Source organism: Mustela erminea, chromosome 2 (genome assembly GCF_009829155.1).
Source record: "Mustela erminea isolate mMusErm1 chromosome 2, mMusErm1.Pri, whole genome shotgun sequence".
Classification (NCBI taxonomy): domain Eukaryota; kingdom Metazoa; phylum Chordata; class Mammalia; order Carnivora; family Mustelidae; genus Mustela; species Mustela erminea.
Genome location: NC_045615.1, coordinates 24998149 through 25024630, shown reverse-complemented (window position 1 = coordinate 25024630; position 26482 = coordinate 24998149). Strand labels below are relative to the sequence as shown.

Below are 26482 nucleotides of genomic sequence, written 5' to 3'. Positions count from 1 at the left end.
AATTGCAGATCTACCACAATTTTTTGTATATAATTTAAATTAGCAAATCACGATGTAACTCCATGTGTTTTGTATAACTGTTTATGAATTATAAAACCATGCAGTATTTTAAATAAAAATTCAGTCATTAATCCTTACATTAAATCCCCTCTTCAGATCAGCTTCTGCAATCTGGCTCCTAGTTACACAAAATTTCTATAGACCATGCTCATCTCCATGCAGCATGCTTCCAGACTTTTCTTTAGATAATTACAATACAAAGCACATGCCTGTGTGAGCAATTTAAAAATCCGTGCCTTAGCCAGAGTTGGAATTTAATACTAGAATAAATCACACAATGAATTAGGTAAATTCTATACCAAAGATATTCTATACCAAAAATATTCTTTTTATGGACTTATACATCAAACTGTCTTAACACACACACACACAGGGATGGCTGAATTAGTTAACAAACTTCATATTATACAACTACCCACTTACCTTTAAACCATAATCACTGAGCAAAGATTATCTGATAACCTTGTCTCTACCTTCTGCTCTCCTTCTACTGCATTTCAAGAGTGAACAGGCAGGTACAAGGTGCTGTAACATCCTCCCAGGCCCTCAAGGACCAAGAGATTTATTCTCCCAGCTGCTAGGAGTGTTCCAGGCTATCAGCCTTCTCTAGAAATTGCCCCCTGCTGAAGACAGCCACTATGCCCAGGATGATTGATTCCTCCTCTTTGAAGGCAGCCACATCAGTGCCTAGACTAAGGGAGGGTGCAACCCCCTCACCCCAGCTCACGACAGCTCTAGGGTCCCCTGTAGGGTCCGCCCAGGCCTTTGTTGAGACTGGATGGCAGTCCATCATCGCTCTCTCTGCCCAGCCCTGCTTCCTCTTCTCCCCACAGTGGACTCAAAGAGCACCTCCTAACCAACTCCTACGTGCAACACGTTCATCTTAGAATCCACACCCCAGGACCACCAGCAACACTCACCGCCACTATCAGCCAACCATGAGAAACAACAGACATATCCGCAGCTATCAGAGACCCTTAGAAAGAAAGAAAATCCTATTTCTTTAACCAACAAAAATTCTTTAAAATATTCAAGACTTCAAAAAAAAAAAAGACCATAACCTTTGCTAGGCAAACTAATAAAAACGATACCAGGCTCCTGGTGAGTTCAGTCAATATTTCCCAATATTTAGCCTCTTATAGTTCTAAATGACTCCAAACCAATCTTAAGAATTAACATAAAAAAGAGACCTTTACTCTATGCGCTGACATTACCATTTAAAAAATACATACCCCTGGGCACCTGGGTGGCTCAGTGGGTTAAGCCTCTGCCTTCAGCTCAGGTCAAGATCTCAGGGTCCAGGGATCAGCCCAGAATCAGGCTCTCTGCTCAGCAGGGAGCCTGCTTCCCTCTCTGCCTCTCTGCCTACTTGTAACTTCTGTCTGTCAAATAAATAAATAAAATCTTAAAAAAATAATAAATACATACCCCTTAGGTTAGACTGGTAGGTAACTGAGTTCATTTAAAATAAATAAATACCAACAACCTAGAGAAAAAGATAAATAAATTGAACCCAACTACTAACTTTTTCTTTCAAAAATACGTACTTTTCAAAGACTTTTTTGCTTGTTTGTGTTACAGAACAGACAGTAAGAGAGACGAGAGGAGGAATGAGATTCTCCCCTCTAACAAACACTCATCTCTCCTTTTCAAAAAAAAAGCCTTTTCTCATGCTATGTGCAAAGGATGTGTGGGCTCTGTTCTACATTTTGTTTCAGGGAACTGTTCTGGGGACATTACCTGATCTAGGATATATCCCTCTGATAATTCCAAAGCAGCCGTCACGAAGGTACAGCATGATGAACGTTGGACCAGCGGTCAGAATTTCTGAGTCCTGATCCCGGCACTGACAATGACCACAAATGTGACCACAAGAGGTCAAGACAATAGCCTGTGACGTCTAGTGCTAGGGTCTCACTAGATCAGCAATTAAGGACATTGACTGGTTAGTCAGGGAGACCTGGGTTCAAGTCCAACTCCCATCACTTACTGGCCACGTGACCTCAGGCGGGACATTAAAGCTCAATGGGCCTAATGCCTCCCGTGTAAAACAGAGATGACCATAATGATGTCTACGTCACAGAGCTGCTAGGGAGAGGAAATGCAGCACTGCACGTAAGTGCTCGGCCAGGTCTCTCCCATCGTAAGCACTAATATAAATGAGATATTTTTCAGCCTGTTCCTGTCAGAACCCAAGAGCTTTGGGGAGAATCGGTGCACAGGCATTTAAAAAATAACGAATATTAAAACTCTCTAAGGTGTCGATTCATTGCTTTTATCAGATTTCTATTCGAGATTTCCAAAGAAGATTTTGTTGGCAGGGGGTGGGGGGAAGTGTCTAAGAAAGTTCAAAGAACGTCGATGCGCTGATCTTGGAGCTTTAGCCTCAGCCTTTCTGTGAGTCTGTGGCCTGTTCCAAAGGGCGTCTTTTCTTTTTGAGCTGCATTTACACATGAAATAGGGAACCTATTCTGTAGCGCAGTGGCAGGTGCTCCTGCCACTTCTTCCACGACGCAGGTGCAGCTGATGGCCTGCATTCGTTCCTGACAACCCTTCAGAGAACAAAACAACGCCAGGCAGTGGCACCATGGCGCAGAAGCATGTCACAATTATTTTCTCCCGAGTTCTGGGTAGAAATAATCCATTCCAATCAAAACTTCCAATCTAGAGAAAGAATAACTACATAGTCTTCCAACTAAGGGAACAAGTGGTGAGGCAGGAGCCGTTGGAGCTGCCGGATCCGATGGGGGGAGGGGGGGTGTCCGAAAAGAATGCCCTTACAGTTGTAACTGGAGACTTGGCATTTCCTTCTGGCCATGAACCTGGGCACCTAGAGAAACAAAGTTTAGGCTCTCAAATAACAGCAGACAGTTTCTGCTATTGAGATGAAGACTGTAATTAAGCTTGAATAGATTTAGGGCCCTCCTTTTTTCACATTTCCTATGCATAGCCCCACATTTCCAGAAGTTTTCACTGTAGGCATGTTCTTAAGTCTTGGGGGACTAAGAGATCTTCTCACTCTTCAGGTCTCACCTTGCATGTCTCCACCACTAGCAAGTCTTTCCAGAAGGACTTGACTTTTGGCCCCACCAGCCTATAAACTCTATGAAAGCAAGGTCTGTTATTTTGTTCGCTGCTAGATTCCCCATGCTTTTGTTGACCAGGAAAGAACTCACTGAATACTGTTTAAAAACAACTGAGGGTTTTGAAGGGGAGGGGGTGGGGGGTTGGGTGAGCCTGGTGGTGGGTATTAAGTAGGGCACATATTGCATGGAGCACTGGGTGTGGTTCATAAACAATGAATTTTGGAGCACTGAAAAAAGATAAAATTAAATTTTTTAACCCCCCCCCCCACACACACACACTAAAAGCATTTATTTGGATGATTAGAACTGCAACTCAGCGGACAAACTCAGGTTTCTACCTAAATTGTGTTCCAAGGAAGACAAAGAGGGGGCAGAGTTATAAAAGTGAAAAATTAGGAATGCAGTTTTCGTTTACATATTCTATGCCAAACAGGGAAATTAGGTTAACTGGGGGTCAGTTGGGTCGACCTGCAAATGAGGGACTAAAGCTTCTTAAACCAAACCGGCTCCTTTCAAAGCAAAGGCTATGGACGATCCAGTTGCCATGGCCAGGACAAAGTTAAATCCAAGGGAAAGGCCTTTGTTCTGGCTGGCTTACAAGTTCAAGAAGTTCATCATTCCTCCAATGAATACTCCCGTATGGTCCTCCTCCTATGGCCTCCCAACCCTATTTTAAAAGAGACTCACTTCGGGGCGCCTGGGTGGCTCAGTGGATTAAGCCGCTGCCTTCGGCTCAGGTCGTGATCCCAGGGTCCTGGGATCGGGTCCCGCATCGGGCTCTCTGCTCAGCGGGGAGCCTGCTTCCCCCTCTCTCTCTGCCTGCCTCTCTGTCTACTTGTAATCTTTGTCTGTCAAATAAATGAAATCTTTAAAAAAAAAAAAAAAAGAAGAGACTCACTTCGCTAGGCTTGCTTGCTCCCTGTTAAAATCTTAACACTTTACCCAATGCATGTCACATAAAAGGTCTAAATAATATCTGAGTGAATTAATGGACAAATACATAAAGGAAAGGGAAAGGGGGTTGTCATGCCAAAAACTGAAGCCCGGTTTTACCTATCATTTCCATGATGTTTAAACAACCATAATATGTTCCTGAGAGATAAACGGACATAATTATCTCTTAAAAGTTCCTTTTCTAAACTTCTCATCCAAAAGCATATTAACTACGATTTAGGCATTCACCTTTCCCCAAAGGCCAGAGGATTTTCAAAGCAGGTTTCTTTTTTTATTATTTTTACAGGGAAATTTTAATCCATCAAGGTAGTTCTTGTCATCAATTAATAACACCCTATGCTCTTTGTTTAAGGACAGGGTGATAAAGGCAGGTTATTTTGAGACTAAGAAAAGTGAGGAAATATCTGGCTTGGACATTTTAGTCAATCTTATTGGCAGTAAAGGAGAGATATGAATTTAATGTTCATTTCCAGCCTTGAAGCTGTTAACCTTTTTATGGCTTAATCACAACAACATCAAAAAAAAAAAAAAAAAAAAAAAAGATCTGAACTGCAAAAATTCATTGCATTTACTTCTCATCTCCCAATACCGATATACAGAAATACTCATCCATGCCACCCAGACTTCCTGGGAAACCAACTGCCCTTAAAAGCAATGCAAAGAGAGCAAGAGCAGTGAAGACTTACACACTTCAGAACCTGGAAAGCCAGTCTGCATTAGATAGAATGATGCTTCTGAGGACCAGGTTCCAGGGCAAGGTTCAGTTAGATGGAGTCAGCGTCCATGGATTAGCTCTCCACACCACGGTTTTCCTCAACACCATGGCAGAAGAGAGAGCCTCCCAGCCTGACGGCAAGTATCACCACAGTCCATACCCCTAAGGAAACCTGATTCCAAGCACAAAGCACTAAACAACCTCAGAGAGCCTGAGGCTTCTCTCTGTCTGTCAGGGACAGGTCACCATGCAAGTCCCATCATCACAACTTCCTCCATTTTATCGGTGTTAAGCACTGGCACCTGACAGGCTGTGCGTGGGAAAGGAGGAATCGCATATAGTGCCAAAGCTGGACCGCCTGTTTATGTCAACCAGAATCCTCTTACCTTAGCCCCAAAGAGTTACAAACATTGATTATTTTATTCTAAGCGGTACCTCCAAATTTGGTCAGCTGTGTCTGGGAAGCCAGACAGACAGATGTAGATGAATAATTAAGGGAAATGAGAAACAGTGTGACATAATGAAAAATCAATGGGTTTGAAAACCAGATCAAGCAAGACTCATTCCACTCCTAACCAGTTCTAAGAACTTGGACAAGTTGCTTAACCTCCTTGCATCTCACTTCCGTTATCTTCAAAACATGGGTTAAATGGTTTGTGCATTCTCCCTCCAGTTCCTAAATCCTAGAATTCGACAGAGCCCCTCATATCGCTACTGAAAAATCAACCAGGTAAGTACTCGTGGAACATCACGTCCTTCAGGCTGGATACAGTTCGAGCCCTGACCCCTTACCCTCGATCACCTACCACATTAGCAATGACTAATCAAAATGTTATTGATCAACAACAGTGAACAAGTAGTCAACAAGGCCACTGAAACACCTGGATTTTCCCACAATAGTGAAGTAATAAACTGGTACAATCTCCAAAAGGCAATTTTGCTTCTATACCAGAAGTCCTCTTCAAAGCCAGGACCTATGACCCACTTCATTATAGAAATATTTATTAGTCATTTGAAAAATGGATGTAAACAGTGGGTCCACCTGCAGACAAATTACACAAACAATTAAATTGCACTCATGATAATGGTGATTTAGAATATTTAATGACATAGGCAAACACATAATGTTAAACAAGGGAAGCAGGATATAAAATTATATACATGGCATGACCAATAATTGTATATAATGTATGAATATGCTCTATATTACCAGGCATATATGTAAACTATTTATAAATAACACTAAGAGGACAGATAACATGTGAACAACAGGGAGTATTTTATTTTCTTCTTTGATCTCTATTTTCACATGTAATAACGTCATAGTCCAAGGAATTTTTAGTCTATGTACAGCATTGTAGGACACAAAACAATGAGGACTCCAGAAATTACTAACTCAGTCTTCCTATTACCCTTCCTATTACACGCTTTAGGAAGTGTAATAGGGTAATAGAGACATCCCTAGAGACTGGCAGGGCGGGGGGAGGGATTCACCAGTAGAATTTAGGTTTACAGAATAGTGCTTAAGAGCACTGACTCTAGAGCTAGATTTTGCCAGGAATCAAATCCTAGCCCTGTCATTTATCAACCATGTGAGTTTAGGCACGTCAGTCCAACTCTAAGACTCAGTCTTCTCCTCTATAAAATAGGACTGCTCTCAGTTCCCTCCTCACAGAGTTCTTGTGAGAAGTAAACAAATTCAGTTAGGAGTTTTAGGGCGGTGTCTGACACACAGTAAGCATACGTCAGTACTGAGACAATGATTAGAAGGGCATTTTAGACTACATATGCATAATACCTTAATAGCTCACCCTTTTGCTGAATTCTTACTTGGTGAGAGAGACATATACAACTCACAACTCACACTTCTGTGAAGGAAGGACTATCATTATGCCCAATCTATAGATAGGAAACCTAAAAGATGAAATGCCCAAGGTAAGCGGCTGAACCAGCATCTGATCCCATGCTAATGTGAACCCAGAACACACGCTCTTAACCACAACACCATGACAGAGCTGCAAATAAGTTCGCCCTGAGCAGCCGGTGGACCTTTGAAGAGTCCAGGAACTATAGCTGACAGGATGCACAGAACTGGAGAATGAAAGCCAGATGAGTGAGTTAAAGCCCTAATTCATTAGGCAATTGGGAGCTAATAAAGATTTCTAAGCAAAGCAGTTAGTTACAGGACAAAAGAGTAACGTAAGGAAATTAGTCTGGGAGATAAACATGGGATATGTTGGAATGGGGTTTTTGACGGAGAGAGATTATAGACAAAGCAGCTGGTGTAGTGATGAGGGACTGACCGGGCTAGGTGAGAAGATAAGGAGAAAACAGCGGGGCAACTTAAAAAAACTGCTTTGAAGGAAAAATTATGAGAACTTAGAAACACTACATGCTGGGAGCAAAACAAAAACAAAAACAAAAAACAGGGACAAACAAGCCACATCCCACAACCCAAAGAGGGCCGGACTAGAAACGCTTCCTTTTATTTTGATTTCTGTAAATTTGGTGAATATTTAGTGGCATTCCTTATTTGTAAAACATCTTTTTAAAAAGCTGGCCAGCAATAGCACAAAACAAAGTGTCACGCAACACTGTGGTCTGTAGGAGCAACGTGGAGTGAGGGAAAAGGTATGCTGCCCTAAGCGACAAAGGTGATTAGCAAGGAATCATAGGACATGAGCATCTCCTGTGTAAAGGAAGCTGCAATTTACAAAATCAAGATAAAGCACCCACTAATGGCTAATGCTGACAAAGGGCCCAGGTCTGATAACATCTCCCAGGACAAAGACAAGCTGATTTACCCCTTGTTTTAAAGAGGCAGCCAGAGCTTGCCAACAAAAATATGTGATTGATCTAATTAGCTTACTGAACTGAGGAAAACAGTGCCAAAAATCATGTGTACTCACAGACTGGCCCTTTCAGGACAAAGCAATGTCGCATAAAAGCCTATCCTTCAACTTAAACGTTCACGCTCATTAAAAGGGACTGAAACCCAGCAGTACTCAGCAGGCAGGAGCTTAATGAATATTACTGGAGAGTGATGACACAGACAGGAGTCTTAAAAGAATGAGCTCTCACGGTGGAAAAGAGGAAGATACATCAAGGACTGCCAAAATGTATGCGTGGCGGTTAAAGTGCAATTCCCAGCCCAGGCCAGGCAATCTGACTTCAGTCCACCTGCATTAACATTCCCACTCTCGACTTCAATGGTTTATTAACCTAATGATAATGTCTGTCTTCACTCGAGGTGATTAGCAAATAGAAGCGATGTCTGTTGAGTCCCGCAAAGTCATTCACTCATTCAACAAATGTTCTTGGGCACTTAGCATGTGCAGGTAATAAATGACTGTCTCTATCTAGTTTTGCTGCTAAAGCCAGAGAGGGTCTAAAATCCAGTTCGGTGTGCTTAAAAAAAAAAAAAAAAAAAAAAAAACCCTTCATGAAGAGAGATGAACAACCCACAGAAAAGGAAAGTGACAACACTAGCTTCTCCTAATAGTGTGCAGACAACAAGGGACGGCAGACTCTCGAGTTACAATTAGAGGGTACATATATATTTCCAAAAAGCACATTTTCTTCTTCAGGAAATGTATTATTCAACTGTGTCTCTCCCTTGGACTCTGGCTCAAGTCGGTACAAGGAAAATTTTAAGTAGTTGTTTATCCAAGTTGTCTTGCCTGTTCTACCTTCAACACCTCTGCTTAGAAGGACCCTTGGTCCAGGAAGCTGTAAGCAGCTCACACTCGTGGAGCCCTGGGTCGGCTGGGTGTGACCTGAGGAGCTGCACAGGCTGCCTGACTTGGGAACACAGGACACCCTCCGAGGACATAATGGGAACAGAACAGACTCAGCCATATAAGCTGATTATTACTATTTTTTTATTTTCTAAACTTACTTTTACCTCTAAGACCTTCTATAAAAACAACTTATCAGTTCACGTCTGAAGTAAGGATAATTTATTACACCCAATTTTACTGCTTCAAGTCTCTTTTGAATACCCTTGAACTTGAAAAATGAGTCACTTTGTATCATCTTATATTGAATGATGAAAGTCATTTATGTGAGAAATTTTCCACAGGAACAGAAAACAAAATGTTGATTTTACCAGTTGAGAATTACTGATATTTAAGTATCCAAAAAACTAAAACTAAATAGAGCTATAGTTAAAAAAAAATAATAAACACATCAAACTTCACTTTTCAGTAAGAATTGTTTTGAAAGGTATTTTTACAGATACTGTAGCTTTTAGAATGATGTTTTCTCTGAAAAGAAAACCTGCCCCTCACCCGGCTGAAGCCAGTCTTAGTCAACTACTCAGTTTTGTTAGCATATAGCTCTATAGGAAGGAACAACTGTAAATACTCTATTGCAATTAAGATGATAACCAGTAGATTAACAGAAAATGTCATTCAAGGCAGAGAATCATTAAAAATGACATATATACACATCTTAAACACCTTCTTTTATCAAGAACCATAAAAAAGTAAATTTACTTGCCAATATTTTCACATTGCAAGCTATTTTCTTCAAGTACAAGCGTACTAACTGAAGTTCAAAGTTGCCTTCCTTGCATGAACCTCATAAGGTATATGCTCATAATGTACAATATAACATTCCCAGTGTGGCTACTCAAAGTTGAGAAACATCTCAGTGTGAATTAAAGTGTAAAATCTTTTCATCTTTTAAACATCTTCCCAATCTGTTAGAGTTATCTCTTCCCCGTCTGATTCGACAGCAGTGTCATAACGGCAACTTGCCCATATTTAGTCTTTACAAAGACTTCAACTTCATAGAAACAGCTCTGTTTTCACACACATATTTTATCAGTTTGTATGTTGTCTGATGAAGTTACCTAATTGCTGTAACAATGCACACAGCTCAGCCAGGGGAGAAGCCTGAGAACACCTAGCAAGTCGTCAACCAGACAAAACACTCCGCAGGAGGTGGGCAGCGTGGTTTCGAGAGAGAAGAGAGAGAACCGAAGGTCCAGGGAACCACTGAAACAGGTTAAGAGAACTCCCATTACATGACAAGAAAGAAGCCAGTTGTGTTTTGAAGAGCTAGTCTCTAGCTTAAAAGGGTATCTCCAGGCAAAGTTATGCCTTGTTTAGAGAACATGTCAGTTAACGTCTCTCGGGGAGGGAACTTCTGTGTCTTTCTCAGCAGCCCTTGGGGGAGAAGTGCTAGAGAGTGGTTCTTTTTGAGAAAGGAAGCATGTACAGCTATCCTGTATAGCCCAAGGTGGTCCCAGAGTGTAGTTCCCAGTGGCTACTCTGGACATTAATCCCTAGCAGACAAGCTGGTGGGAAAACTGCCGGCTGGTGAGAAAAACCTGACACACAGATTGCGAACAGAGTCTCCCGCACCACAGTTTCCCCTCACCAAACACGCACACGCTCAAAAGATGCTGCTCTGTACCCACACAAGAGTATTACAACTGGCAGTCAGAATACTAAATCTAGCTCCCTGCCTTACTCTTTTATTACTATTATTTTCATTTGGAGATCTGAAGGTACGGTATTCATGATCCAGTCTGCCACAGACTCTACCCCTCCCTATGGTCTCACACCTGTCTCGGCCCAGTGGGAAGGCCACTGAAGCAGCTGGGTATCATACACACATTTTGGTTTGTCTCTTGGTAACACCAGGAATGCTTTTAGAGAGAAGGTATTGCCTTGGCAGCAGCACTCAACCCCACCACTCAAGAAAGACCAGAGCATTCACTTACTGCGGACAAACAGAAACGACTGAGGAATGGCTCAGAAACTTGAGCCTTCAGGAGAACCATAGGAGAACATTGTAAAAATGCAGATTCCTTGTAGCCCTAATCCTTCAGCTTCTGATGCAGTAGGTCTAGGAGTGGAGATCCAGGAATCTGCGTTTTAATAAGCATCCGAGGTACATACTTTTTTACATTGGTACAAGAGACATAATAATAAAAGTATGAACAATGAGCACTGTATGTGCTCCCCAGGCCATGCTCCAAGCCCTTTACCCGTAATGACTTGATCCTTGGAGTACCCGCATGAGGTAAATATGCTTATTATCCCCACATTACGAATGAGGAAGCTGAAGAAGAGAGATTAAGAAGCATGCCTCTGCTGACTCAGCTAGTGAGGGGAAGAGCAGGAATGTAAAACTAGGTCATTTTGCTCAAGGGCACACAGTCAACTGCCCGCCTATACCACACACTACCACCTTGGCCTAAGGGAAGCCATCACACATAAAATACAAACCCCTAAACGTTTGCAGCTTCTGACTCAGCAAAAGCCCCTTTTTGGGTTGCAGGGGAGCCCACTAGTCCCAGGGATGCCCATTTCCACATTCGTCACCATTCTTCACATAAAAATAAAGAGTTTCTTTTGCTTGTTACAATTCAAGAAGCTGTAGAGCCGGCAAAAGAGACTGTGAATAGGATAAATGATCAGACTCAGGGGCCCCCATTCTGAAGCAGGAGTGTAACATCTTGTGAAAGCTCCTGACAGCATGAAATAAAAGGGAGTCCTTATATCCTCCCAACTGAAGATGTGAGAAAGGGGAAGACAATAGCCCACTTATTAATAAAGCTAAAAATATTCCAACCCGATTCCTACACAGTTACCCCAAGCTGAAAAATCATGATCAATCTTAGAGGGTCTCTGAGGAACGAATCAAAAGGCCATGCTGGCTAGACAGAGAGTTCTGAGACTAAACACCCATGAACATGATCCATAAAAGGAAAAATTGATAAATTGAACCTCATCAAAATTTTAAAAACTTCTTACTCTCTAAAAGCGTATGTGAAGAAGATGAAAAGACAAAATAAAGACTGGCAAAAAAAAAAAAATCTGCAAATGACACATCTGACAAAGTGTCTAGAATACTCAAAAACCCTCAAAACTCAACAGCAAAAATAAATAATCCAATTAGAAAATAGGCAAAAGCTGTGTATGGACATTTACCACAATGACATCTATCAACGACCACAATATACATCTATCAAAATAAGCTAAAAATTTTTTTAAAGAGTGACAAATTCCAAATGTTGGTGAGGAGGCAAAGAAACTGCATCACTCACACACCGCTAGTGGGAAGTGAACCAGTACAACCACCATTTTGGTAACATGTAACGGCCATACAACCCAGCAACCGACCTCCTGCATATTTATTACAAACAATGAAACTTAACTTCGCACCAAACCCTACACCAGAGGTTCACAGCAGCTTTCTTTGTAACAATCAAAAACTAGAATCAGCCCAGATGTCCAACAGGTGAACGGTTAAACAAATCAAACCATATCCATACCATGAAATATGACTCATCAGTAAAAAGTAACTATTGCTAACAGCTACAGCTTGAGGAAATTCCAGGGAATTGTGCTGAACGAAAAAGGATGCATACTACACAACTCCATTTATAGAACATTTTTGAAATGACAAAAATAAATGGAGGACGGATTAGTGGTTGCCAGGGGTTAGGGACGGGAAGAGAAGGGCTGGGAAGGCAGGAGGGAAGTGGCATGATTGCAAAAAGGGAACTGCCAGGGCGCCTGGGTGGCTCAGTGGGTTAAAGCCTCCGCCTTCAGCTCAGGTCATGATTCCAGGGTCCTGGGATCGAGCCCCTAATCAGGCTCTCTGCTCAGCAGGGAGCCTGCTTCCTCCTCTCTCTATGCCTGCCTCTCTGCCTACTCTCTCTCTCTGTCAAATAAATAAAATCTTTAAAAAAGAAAAACAAGGCGGGGGAGAAGGATTGCGATGTCAGAACCCTTCAGTATCTTGCCTGTGGTGGGGGCACACAAAACCTACATGGATGGTAAACTTGTCCAGAACTTCAGGTAATACAGGCACTCACAAAGATGAGAACAAATAAAACTGGGGAAGGTCTGTGGATGGTATCAATGTCAATATCCTGGTTTTAATATTATACTCTAGTTTTGCAATCTATTTCCATGAGGGAAACGGGGCAAAGAGTACAAGGAGTTTCCCTGCATTATTTCTTAGAGCAGCCTGTGATTTTACAATTATCTCAAAAAAAAAAAAAAAAAAAAAAAAGTCGATGATCCCAAGTGTGTAGGTGAAATCAAGCACTGCCTCCTTTCACTGGGAAGGTAAAATGGCACACCCTTTCCGGAGGTCATTTGTCAATGCTATCAAAAGTGAGAAACACACCCTTTGATCCAATGATTCAATCATTAGGTGATTTAATGATAATGAATAATTTATGACATATCAAACATTTAATTACAAGGGCATTTATTTCAACAGCGCTTTCTTAAAGACTAGAAACAACTAAATGCGGTAAGTCCAAACAATGAGGTTCCAGCTGGTCATCAAAATAACCTTTGAGAGTAAAACCAGTGACCTGGAAAGACAGTTCAAACATAGGTAGCTCCATTAATATTCATTCAATTCCTGCTAAGTGCCAGGCTCTGCTGTTGCATCCTGAACTCTGACCATGTCCCACAAAGCGCAGTCCCCATGCTCATTAAGCTGTATGGTCTGGTGGACTGGTGGCTGTTTGTTCCGGGTAAGAAGACACTACACATACATCTCTTTGTGTGATTACACACAAAATGCATGTGCATACGCATGTGTACAAATATGCTCATACAATTTAAATTCAGGAAGGACACAACCCAAAATGTAAATAAATAGTGGTTATTTCTGGAAAGTGGGGTTGTGTGTGTGTTTAATTTTGTTTTGTTTATCTGTGTATTCTAAATTTCTACAATTAACAGGTTTCACTGGTATTAATTTTAACTATTGAAGGAAAAAAGGCTCGTCCCCAGAGAGGGTTTCTGTCTTTGTTTTCGCTTTTTAGTTTCTTTTGATTTCTACTGGGATGCAATCAGAGTGAAATTTTTTTAAATCTTGTTCCAAAGAACTCAAAGACCTCCTCATTTGTCATTGTGAATAAAGGCAAGCTAACCCAACTGGATTACCTCAGGATAAGAATTACACACATCCAAAACAATTACACAAATTCACAAACTCAACATTTGTGAGCCATTCCTAGCCCGTGGATTGAGCTGGGGTTTCTATTTCAGGCGGTTTGTATTATTTGCTTTTGCTAATTTCTTTTCATTAAAAAAAAAAAAAAAAAAAAAAGCAGATTAGAGAAAAAAATTTAATGCAGATATGAAAAACAACCACAACTAATATCATTCACCCAGACAAAAAAGAACTATGTTAAACTCCAGATATACTACTTTAAACCCACATCTACGTGTAAATATTTGCCAGTTCATGTGGTTACCCTAAGATGGGCTTGCATTGCACATACTGATTTTAAAGCTGTGTAAATTTTTTTGGTTAACAATACATTCTATTCTAATGACATATTTTAACATTAAATATGTATATTTAACCAATCTACTAATGGCTGGGGATCTACAGTCATAAACAGTGGACAATAAATATTTTTTACTAAACATTTGAGCCCATCCTCAGTTTTGTCCTTTCATGAAAAGCCCAGGAGTAGAAATGTAAGGGTACACACACATCTGAAAGCTTTTTATATAAGTGGGTGCCCAGAGAACTGTACTGGTCTACACTCCAAACACCTAGTGTGAGAATGAAAGTGATTCAGTTTCTATGTTCTCACTAATGCTGCTGACCAACAATAAAGATTAACTTGTTCTTAGATTCTCTAGAATTTCACTTTTGGGGAGAAAAAAATCTTTTTTTTTTTTTTAGGATTTTATTTATTTATTTGACAGAAAGAGATCACAAGTAGGCAGAGAGAGAGAGGAGGAAGCAGGCTCCCCGCTTAGCAGAGAGCCGGATGTGGAACTCGATCCCAGGACCCTGGGATCATGACCTGAGCCAAAGGCAGAGGCTTTAACCCACTGAGCCACCCAGGTGGCCCGAGAAAAAATCATTTTAATAGCAAATCAAAACAGAGGACTTATTTGGCTGTCAGTTAAATTAGAAATTTTTAATTTGTCAATTTCACTTTAATTGCAGAAATTGGTCAGACCCTCTAAGGCAAACGAAAGATTATCTAGGCAGGACTCTGTTCAGTCAACAATTTTTATTTTGATAATTATTGTAGATTCATATCTGACATCTCCAAATCTTTAGCTACGGAGATCAGCCTTTCCACCAAAAACTTCCAGGCTAAGACGGGGTGGCCCTCTCCTAGTAACTGCCTCCTAGGCAATGTGGGAATAAATGAGATGATGCACGTGCCACACACCTGCTGTCATGTGCTGTACAACAGCCCAGTGCTCGACACATAGTAAAAAGTCCAAAAATGTTATTTACTACAGGTTTGGGTTTTTTTTGTTTTTTGTTTTTTGTTTTTAAGATTTTATTTGAGAGAGAGAGAGAGAGCGTGCACGTACACAGAAGCAAAGAAAGAGAGAGAAGCAGACTCCCTAATGAACAGGGGTCTGATGGTGGGGCTTGATCCCAGGACCCCAGGATCATCACCTGAGCCGAAGGCAGACACTTAACCAACTGAGCCACACAGGCTCCCCCCATTTTAGGGTTCTGCCATAAGTAACATAACCTTAACTGACTTAAGGAGGACTGAAATACAAGGTATTTCAATCCTTTTTTATTTTTACAGATGAGGAAACTTGGGTTCACAAAGCTAGGCCTAGAACTCACAGCTTCTTGATGTCGGGCTAACACTTTTGCTCTAACGCTAGGTTTCCTCTGCACAGAGTGAAGGCTTAGAGACACCTTAATTCACACAATTACGCTTAATCAGAGCAATCTGCAATTTGAGATTTAAGCCTACATGCTCAAAATACACTTGGTTTATAGATATCTGCCTGGTTAAATAATAATTCTCCAAAGCAGGTATTTTAAGTTGCAGCCTAAAAGCAAATGGGTTTATATCTACCCCAGAAGATGATGAAATGATTGATTATAAATCTCTCCTCTGATAGAGGGTTTCTGATTGCATCAGACAGAGGGCATGAAGACTAATTAAAAATGCTCATACATTCATCACCACTGATTGTGCATAATCCACTCCTGAAAGTATGAGTGCACTACCTTCGCCAAATGACAGCGGAAACAGATGAAATTTCCACTTACAAGTCCCAGAGGCTATCTGTCTCGATTTCAGGGTAAATGGGCTTTCCCTAATAACTTAAATCACAAACAGCACAACAGTTCAAAAACCCAGACCAAATTTCACTATTCTATCTGAGCAGCGGCTGGCCAGGCCCCATCACATGGTATATGATCAATAAGTAATTACAGATGAATTGGTAAATGGGTCTATGGGCGTACTTTAGAGATTTTCAAAACTTACTTTTCTAGGTGCCTCCACAATTGGAAACCACAATGTGTGTTCCAGTGAGCTAAAGGAAATACATCCTGGGGTGCCTGGGTGGCTCAGTCTGTTAAGCGTCTGCCTAAACTCAGGTCATGATCCCAGGGTCCTGGAATCGAGCCCTGGGTCAGGAGGCCTGCTCGGTGGGGAGTCTGCTTCTCCATCTCCCTCTGCCTACCACTCCCCCTGCTTGTGCTCCTTCTCTCTCCCTGTGTGTGTCAAATAAATAAATAAAATCTTTAAAATAAAGAAAGCAAGAAAACACATTCTATATGCCACTCAAAACAGCCCTTACACTAGTTCTCTCAGACACTCACTCCAGTGACTGGTTTGTACCGATCTCTCTTCACTCCTTTTGGGGCTACAATTATTATCTGGCAGTCAGCATGGCTGCAATCACCTGCGAAAACATCACTGAGGTAAAACACTGACATATGCTTTCTAACAAGGAGAGCGACCGATGGCCCTCACCTTGTCCTCTAAGAGAACCTCTACTCACACCACACACCACATGCCCCTGAGCTGAGAAAGAAAGAATGGGAGTAGGCTGATGGTCAATATGTGCTCTTCTCCTCCTCCCCAGGAAATATCTGTCTCCCCCCACCCCACTTCACCCCTACCCCAGAAAGTCACTAGCACACGCCTCCCCTTTGACCTGATCCCAGAGTAAGAATACCGTCCTAGCTTCAGGGTGTGAAAGGAGGAGACTCTACCCATCATGCGGGCTGAGAGGGCCCCAGGGCAGAAAGAGCATTTACCAGCATTGCTGCTCCTGGAGGCCCCTGGGGCTCCTCCATGGGTCTGCCCTGGGAGCAACCAGGGGATGTGGAGAGGAACAGATTCTGTCTGGTTCCCGGAGCAGGCACCCCAAGAGGGCATGTTTGGAGTTCTGGCTTAAACCTCAAAATCCTGTTGAATGAAGAGATCTGTCATACTCCTACTAGCCTTTGAGTCCCCTGCTGTATAAAGGATCTGACAAATGAAAATGGATTCAAAATTGCATCACCTGCATTAATAGCAAGGAAAAGAGTTTCAAAATTAATGGTAATTCAACATAGCAACCCTAAGCCTATGGTGGAAGATGGAAAAAATGAGGAGTCTCTGAGCTTGAAAAGTCATCCTAGTTGAGCAATAACTGGATAAAATCAAGAGAAGATATAAACCAAACAATAGCAAAATTGTTATGCAGCTGCTCACCACCACCTCGAAAAACAATCAAATAGCAGCACTGAATTATGCCATGCCACACATCCACATACTCCATGTCCCTCCACATGAATTACTAGCAAGGGAAATTCACATTTTGTTTTGTAACTTTCTTAGACATTCTTTTTTTTTTTTTTTTAAAGATTTTATTTATTTATTTGACAGACAGAGATCACAAGTAGGCAGAGAGGCAGGCAGAGAGTGAGAGAGGGAAGCAGGCTCCCTGCTGAGCAGAGAGCCCGATGCGGGACTCGATCCCAGGACCCCGAGATCATGACCTGAGCCGAAGGCAGCGGCTTAACCCACTGAGCCACCCAGGCGCCCCCTTTCTTAGACATTCTTAATAGGAACCTCCGTTGATTTTTTTTTTTTTTTTATTCTTGCCCTCTTTACTTCATTCCGTTCTTTACATTTCCCTCACTGGGTCATGGAGATTCACATTCTGACCCAGGCTCTGCCCCAATAGAGATCAATGTAGTTTACACACGTATCAACGATCCTCCATTTTCTCAATAAATCATTCAATAAATTCTATCCGCACCACAGGTTCAGTGCTAAGTACAGGAATACAAGACAGAATAAGTCAAGCATGGTACCTGTTTCTTAAGGAGCTCAGTCTATAAAAATCAGGGTTAGATACGAAATCAACAATGCTTAAGTTTTCAAGTTTTTTATTTCCGTGTTCTCCCTCTTCCTCCTGATTCTCAGGGCTCCAGCTTCACCTCTTTCACGTGCATTCTTAATCACCCCTGGCCCCTCGAAAACCGTCAGTGCCATATGAAAATGCTATGCTCTAGCATAAGGATTTAGCCAGATTGGCTCACAAGGCAAAAGAAAGGGGAAAAGACAGGAGAGAGAATCTATTTAAAAAAAAAAAAAAAAAAAAAATCAAGGTCTCAAAAAAAATGTACAGCAGCAGTGGTTCAGAGGAAAGCTGCATGTGAGTACAGGTTATGGGGGAAATGGGCAGGGGAGAAGAAGAGAGCATAACCATCTCCTCCTCCTCAAAAATTGGAACCTGATCCCCTGAAAGCCTGGTCACTGGGTCACTCAGTCCTAATTGCTTAATGAAAGTGTACAAATCAGCAGATATTATGCCTGAGCGTTCCAAATGTCCCTAATTATGACCAAGTAGATGAAGGCCTTAAAAAAAAAAGAAAAAAAAAATCACACTTCACCTTATTGAAAGGGTTGCTGGCATATCATTAATTAAAACACCTCAGTCCCAACCACATTAGAAACATGATAATTATCTTCATACGAAATTTGCTTTTTAACACTTGAAGAGCTTCAAACCCTAGTATGACAACAGATTATAAACAAAAAGGCCATGCATTAAGGCTCCTGTCCATTACTATGTTGCTGCAGCTCAAAGTTAAGAGCTCCCCCCTTTGGGAAGAATGAGCATTCACAGTCCTGAGAAGGAAATGCAACAACTACCACCATTATCATTGCAATATTAGCAGCACTTACCTTTTCTAGAGTCATTACCATGTGCGATGGACTGTACTAAGTATTTTGTCAGGTTTGTTTTGTTCTGTTTTGTTTTAACATGCTTCAAGCTCAGAGAGAATGAATAACTTGCAAAAGGTCACCCAACCAGGGCATGTCAGAGCAGGGAATTGAATCCCCAGCTGTCTGGCTCCAATATCTACAGTCGCTACAGAGCCACCAAAAAGGTGATGTCAAAGGAGGGGATGGGGGCAAGAAAGAGAGGGAGCTGGCAACTGCATCTGTATTTTCCCAAAGTACAGCTTATAAGACAAAAAACCATTAGAAACACATAAGTTAAAGCTGAATGACTACAGAAGCCAAAGAGAAATCCAAAGAATTCCCCCAAACAGGTACCAGAAAACCTGCCTTCTCGCCCACAGCTGGTAAAATCTGAACCAACAGAAAAAACGGTAAGGCTGTAGCAGGAGGGAACAGTGACTCATCAAGAAGGAGCCGACCTGGGGCGCCTGGGTGGCTCAGTGGGTTAAAGCCTCTGCCTTAGGCTCAGGTCATGATCCCAGGGTCCTGGGATCGAGCCCCGCATCGGGCTCCCTGCTCAGCAGGGAGTCTGCTTCCCTCTCTCTCTCTGCCTGCCTCTCTGCCTACTTGTGATCTCTGTCAAATAAATAAAAAAAATCTTTAAAAAAAAAAAAAAGAAGGAGCCGACCTGAGGCCAGGTAGGGAAAACAAAGGTTACTCAATGCAAACTGTACTATATGCCTCCTGTAATGCCAGCTGCCAGCCCTGGGCTGGGATGGTCTCTGGCATCCAAGTGCTGGAGAGGAATCACAAAGAGAACCTGTGAGGGCCGACTGAGCAGGACTGACAGGAGCTCCTCCAATAACAGTCGCCTCTACTGTTCCTCACCTCAGACCAAGATTCTCAGCTTGAGACCCTCCCTAACCCCACCCAAGTTCTGCCGTAATTGAAGGACCACAGTACTGATTTCAAAGCTCTGAGTTTTAACCATGTCTTCTCAATAACTGAAAACTCCCAACCTTTTTTAGAAGCTCTTTCCTTGAGGTGGAAAAAAACGAGAAGCTATCCTGGCTCTCAAGCACTAGGGAAAAGCTCACAGCCCCAGCCCTTCCCAGAACAAGAAGGAGCTGTCACTGTTTAGTTTCAGCATGGCCTTGCCTCGTCTTTGAATAACTCAAAAGTAAAAAAACATATCATGGCCTGGTAGAATAAAAGTGGACATTCTTCAAATCCCAGCTCCGCCACCTACCACGTCTATAGCTTTAAGCAAAGTACCTAACCTCTTTTGGTCCCAGCTTCCTCAGTGTCAAAACAGGGATAAAAAAGTCCACCATACTGGTGTCTTGTGGGCATTAAGCAAAAGCGTGTGTGTTTTTCATCCTGTTGAGGTGCATACCCTGCCCACAATACCTTCCAAAGGAAACTGGTAATATTTCCAATCAATACTTGAGGGCAGCCTGAGGCAATGATTTTCCTACTAAAGGGCACACCACCACACACACACTCTCCCACACCACCAACAGCCTAGTCATACGGAACAGACACTGACATGACCAAGACTGGGAACCTGATCTAAAAGCAACTGATCCCTCCACTGGCCATCAACCAGTGATGTGCCTGAATCTCAGAGACAGATGATGATTAGTTTAGCTCAACTTTTCAAATTCTCTCAGAGATTTCAATTAGGAAGTAAAGTCAGCCAGTAGTAGCACGCAGAGAAGCAGACAGGCCCCAAGACAGACCAGCAACATGGAGAGTAGCTGGGTTAACAGGAAGGGCAGGCTCCCAGAATGACACCCCAAAACCCCTCAGCAGATGCCCCCAGAACTAGTGGGGGACCCAAGCAACCTTCTGATTTCAGCTTCCAGTTCTCCTCAGCAAACCCCGCCCCTTCGCTTCCCAGAGCCTGGCTCTTTACTTTCCCAAGGTCCTAACGATAAGCTTCACGGGACCGGAAGCCACAGGAGCCTGCGTCTATCTGTTCTTTGCAACCAGAGATAAGGCAAGTAAGCGGCCTACACCCGCCTCTGAAACAGGCACATGAGGGCAGAGACTCCTTCACCACGCTGCTTTCTAGGACCTCACTGACCAGATGAGGAAGGAGCAAGAACATGACCCATCCAGCCAAGAAAAGCTCAAGGTGCCCTCTACAGACCCAAGCCACCAGACAGAACAACTCAGGGGAGGGGACAGCCCTGTTACGACAATAAGTATACGAGATCTTTAAGAAGTTCCATGAAGGTAATTACCCAGTAAAGCACAAAAGCCCTCAAATCTTGGCCACCATGGAAGCCGCCTTGGAGGGAGAGAAATGAAAAATAAGACTCTAATGCTTCTGGAGACTGAAACAAAGATAAATGCTGCTGTTTTCTCTGGAAGTTTTCATTATGGAATGAGGAAGCAAACCCTCTCAAAACAAAAAACAAAACAACAAAAGAAAGCCTCAAAGCACAACCTCCCCGTTCCCCCCTCCCAAATACGTAATTTAGAAAATGACAGTCAAAATAAGTAGCCGCATCAATCAGGCACAAGCCATTGCATGAAGCCCTTCCCTACACCCGCCTCCTCCCAGCCTGGCCTCCAATCCCGCGCCAGATTTTCGGGAGCACCTTTGGGGTCCCTTTCCATTTATCATTTATTTTATTACCCGGCTTGCAACCCAATTTGTTCCACTTCATGTTCCTGGTTTAAATATGTGAGTTCTATATTTCAACAGCACGGACCATGGCTTTCAGCAGACCCCCCGATGTCCATTTCACAGCTACCTGCTTCTATGCACCTCTCAAATCTGCATAGAACACAGAAAACGTGTTTGCTGTATATTTAAAAAGAGGCAGCGGACGAGCACTTCTGCATAAATCAAACCTGGGGAGGGAGTCGGGGGTGCCCTAACGAGCCGAAGCATAATTTATCTAGATTTACTTCTCATCAGACCACTACTCGGCTGAGCCCGAAAATTGTCACTCCTGTTAGCTTTTCCTTCGGCCACCAGAAGGACCAGGCCCAAAGCAGCTGCTGTTTTGACAAAGTATTGGCTTCTCACAGGGGTGGGAGTAAGCAGAACAATTCAGATCTGAAGCCACTGGCCTGGGTCCGTTCAGTATGTTATGAGCAGTGCCTGAGCTAACGACGCTTGGGCTTCTGTTTCGAGTTACATGGTTTCATTCTGTTCTCTTACTGTACAAGACTCAGCGCCTTCCCAGCACTGAGTGGCAAGAGCTCAAGGTGATAAGCAGTGAATCACAACGAACTTCACTGAGTGTTTTCTTGCAGCCTATAAATAAAATCAGAATCTCTGAAGCCCGTAAACCTTCTGAGGTCTGAACATCTCAAGGTTATTCATTTCTAAACCACTCCGGGAAGGATATAAACAACAATCCAAAGAAGGCGGTCTGTCGCGAACAAAATTTCTTAATGCCCCAAAATTCACATCTTAATTGTCAAGACATGATGCTAAAGCACTGCAGACCTTTAACCTTCACGCCATGTTACCCCAAAAAACAAACACCTCACTTTCCGATACAGCTTAAAAAGTGCAGAGAGGTGAGCAGCAAAATGACCAGGTTCATGGAAAAGCTAAGGTTCTGCAATTATTCGTAGATGATGAAATCAATAAAAATGGACGAAATTTAACTCTTCGTTATGCCGCAGAGAGAATTCAATATGTTTATGCAGCAGATGGCGAATAACTTTTCAGGAATCTGGGCAACTTTAAGTAGGGATTTTAATTTGTGGGTGGTATCTGAACAGGTTCTCTTCTCTCTGCTCCCCCCCCCCATACACTACAAGCATAATGAAGAGTTAAATTCAAGGGCGGGACTTGGGGACTCTTTTTGGCACCACAGGAGCCTGGTTGCCCTGCCTCCCACCCTTGCTGAACTCCCTGCAAAACCAAATCCCCTCACCCCCAGGAATTTAAACCAGAATTGGAAAATGCAAAACGAGTTTCTCTAGTTGCTTCAATAACTGGAACATAAATTCGGGAGGCATAAAGCAGCCCCAGTGAGCTAGGTGGAATGAAAGCCAGTTTAGTCCGAGGAAGAAAGAAAAACAGGATAGAATGCTGAGCCAGCATTCCAGTTGCTGGTCTGAGCACAGCCTGAGCCGGAGTTCCTTGAGGTATCAGAACTCTTTCAATAAATTTCCCTTTTTACTTAATCAAGTAGTGGTTTCTCTTAATTTCAACCTAAAGGGCCAGGACTAGAACTGGGGGGGTAAGTAATACTAGAACGATTCCTCAGGAGGTGAAAAATAAAATAATCATCAAAATTCATCAGAAAATCTTTGATCAAAAGATATGGGAGCCAACATGCCATTTGAGAATTTGATTTCTTTTTTTAATCATGTATTTATTGTAGCGTCTTAGCTCAAAATCAAAGACCCTCAGTTTTCCATGTGTCAAATGGGTAACACTTCTCTTCCAAGGTCATTTCTCGCACCCCTCCGTGATCCCAACCATACTGACTCACAGCAGCAAGTATCTCTTTCACCTTCCCTTGAATGTTAATTTGCTCACATTAAGCTTCTTCTCAGCTGCCTCTAGTGGCTTCCAGCTGCTCAACATTTCAAATTAAAACACCCAATGGTGCATCCAGCCACTGTCCTAACCAACCCAGCCATCACCCATGGTCACAAGACTCCTACTCCAAGTTGAGAACATAGCACTTGCTGATGTTTCTACTTAGGAGTAAAGAGAAGAGATCCTAGAGTCTGGACACTTGGACACCAGTTGTGATTCCTCTACAAAACAGTTATCTTTAATCTCTACAGGCCTGATTCCTTCTCTACAAAATAAATGTGCTGGGAATTAACCACTGGCTGTTAGCTTTTTTTCTGCCCCAACACATCTAAAAGGTATGGCAAGAATACAAGAAAAATTAAGTAGGGACGCCTAGGCGGCTCAGTCAGTTAGCGTCTGCCTTGGCTCAGGTCATGATCCCAGGGTCCTGAGATGGAGTCCCACATTGGGCTCCTTGCTCAGCAGGGAGCCTTCCTCTCCCTCTGCCTGCTGCTCCCCCTGCTTGGTGCGCTCTCTCTCTCTCTCTCACTAATAAATAAATAAAATTTAAAAGTTTTTTAAAAAAGAAAAATTAAGTAATAAAGAAGACAACAAGACAAAACATGTCACATTGACTGAGTACAATATCCAGAAAGAGACCGTTATTGGCCTGGCTGGCATTATGGCAGAGGCAGAACTTGAGTTAAGCCACAGAAGACAGGAAGGGCACGGATCAGCAGAAAGATATGTGCTTATGTTGCTTAAGCCTTCATTTACTTTTGTGATGCTTATTGACAGATTGTACTAATACATCTTGAGAGACTGAAGTGGGAAGGAAGAAGGAGGAACTATTCCAAAAGTTTGTCAAATACCTATTGAGAACAGTATCTATGAGGCAAAGGATGGTGCTAAAGGGGGACCCAAAGAAAAGTGGACATGGTCCACTAGCATCTAACCACTGAGGGCAGGGACCACATCTGTTCTGCTCATACTATACTTCCAAACCCTTAGAGCACCGAGTTGAATGCACAAGAAATATATGTTGAAAGAATACATAAATATAGCCCCTACCTTTAAGGACTTAAGGGTTTGTGTTTGATTTTGGGTTTTTTTTTTGTTTTTTTTTTTAATGGAGAACAATAGAGAAAAAATATGTTGTCCTTTCCCTTCAGGATTGTTAATAAATACGGCATCAATTTTACTTACAGGGAGCCCTCCTAGGGATAATAGAGGGAAGAACGTAAACCTCACACAATAACCATTTTACACAATAAATGATCAGATCTCACCATGTTAGCAAGTAAACAAATCTGTCACCTGACTCGTTCTCTGTGCTGATGCATTAGCTAAGAATGAGCCTTTTAATAAAGAAGAATAAGTCACTCCACAATGGTAAGTCCAAGAAGTCTCCAAAATATATATTAATTTGCTTCAAAATGCCATCTCCTCTTAAGTTGATTTTCCCCTCCAACTGCCTCAACCACAGGCAATTATGTCGCACACACCAGACCCATGTGGTCCAAATGACAGTCTCCTTAAACCAAATGTATTTCCATAGCAACAAAGGGACTGCATTTGCCGTTCTCTACCTGCCATGGCCCAATCAATTATTTAACATGCCTCTACTACAGTGACACTGTATAAATGATCATGTTCATTAGCAGCAAGAGTCAGCTTGAGAAAACCACAAACACCCAACAGCTAAATTGATCACAAACCAAACACACACACCACAGTGGGGATGTTAAAGATCGCAGCATAAAGGGAAGGAAGGAGAACCAAAATGTTCTTAATTTTAAGCTTGCACTTAAGAATTATACAAGCAAACACATCTCCCAGCTCTTACTTAAAAAGGAGGGGGGGCGCATATAAACCAATTTTAAAAATAAAACACACGTAATTGAAAGTTACTGAACATAGGCTGATACGATGAGAAGATTAGAGAGCCAAAGGATGAAATTCATCTTAAACTTGTTTTATGGTTTGGTTTTGGTTTTTTTCTGTCCCATTTTCTGGCTTATTTCTCATTAGGAGACTAGGCAGGGGACTGGAAAATTGGATGCTGAAGGAAATGTGCAGCCAGCTGTGACCGCCCTCTCACTCAACCTAGTTCAATCTCCACTGGCTTCCCAGGGCAGATTCCTGAGCAGAGAACCACTGAGGACATCCATCTGGTTCTGTGAGAAAGGGGAGAGATTCTTTCATTAAGAATAACCAGAGATTGAATTCAGTCCAGGACTCCTGCAACTCACTCTGGGACACACCTCAAAACCTCAAAACCAATACAACTGAAACCAACAATTCTATCTCAAACCATCTCATGAGTTGAATTCAGAAGACAGCTGGGTTCCAATGGCCCCCCATGCCTTGGGTCCACAATGACCTGGAAACAGGATCAGCACTGAAGGCTGCCATCAACATGGAGCTAGAATGGAGGGTAAATGGCATTTTTTTTTTAAGAATTTTACTTATTTATTTGACAGAGCAAGAGAGCACAAGCAGGGGGGCGGGCAGCAGAGAGGGAGAAGAAGACTCCCTGCTGAGCAGGGAGCCCGATGCCATGCAGGGCTCGATCCCAGGACCCTGAGATCATGACCTGAGCCAAAGGTGGACACTTAACTGACTGAGCCACCTGGGTAAATGGCTTTTTGACTCACTGTGTTATATTCTTTCCTGTCACCCCTCAGAAAAGGAGAAAAAGGGAGGTAGTTCTGGAAGATTCCAGTTTTTTATAATCAACCATAGTTTGATAGTGAAAGCTTCCCATAGACAAGAGCTTCTGTTTCATTAAAAATAGCTGACATCTCTAACCTACTGACAAATTAAATGGCATACATAAAAGCACGAAGAACCCATTCTTACAGAGTTCCTACGGTCCTGCTGTATGCATTGGCCGCTGTCGTTCTGCTTTGCCCAAATCTAGGCTGCCACAAGCTGCAGCTATCAAACTTTGATTAGACTGCAGAGATAATTTAATAATTTATGAGAACCACGGTTTTCCAGTACAGTAGTCTTTCCATCACAGATATTAATTTTTGTTATTGTAAACACATCAGAACCTTTTAAAAGATCATGATGTGCAATTAATTCACTCTCCAGATGGGAAAAAAAGCAAAGTTCTGAGAACATGAAAAATATATTAAATATTTACCCAAAATAACTGTTTTTCCTTTCAAATCTATCGTCCCCAAGGAAAGCATCACAAATAGTTAAAATGA

At 42.3% G+C, this 26482-nt stretch overlaps 1 protein-coding gene across 5 annotated transcripts in view; it reads right to left on the bottom strand.

Moving 5' to 3' along the window:
• FAM160A1 (family with sequence similarity 160 member A1) overlaps positions 1–26482 on the bottom strand; it is a 225879-nt gene that overhangs the window by 92342 nt on the left and 107055 nt on the right. For 3 of the 5 annotated variants that reach the window (XM_032332513.1, XM_032332510.1, XM_032332509.1), the window contains one exon: positions 9671–9815. The exons of the other annotated variants lie outside the window; for them this stretch is intronic. The gene's annotated coding sequence lies outside the window, so the exon portion shown is untranslated. The remainder of the gene's footprint in view (positions 1–9670; positions 9816–26482) is intronic. 5 annotated transcript variants of the gene reach the window in all.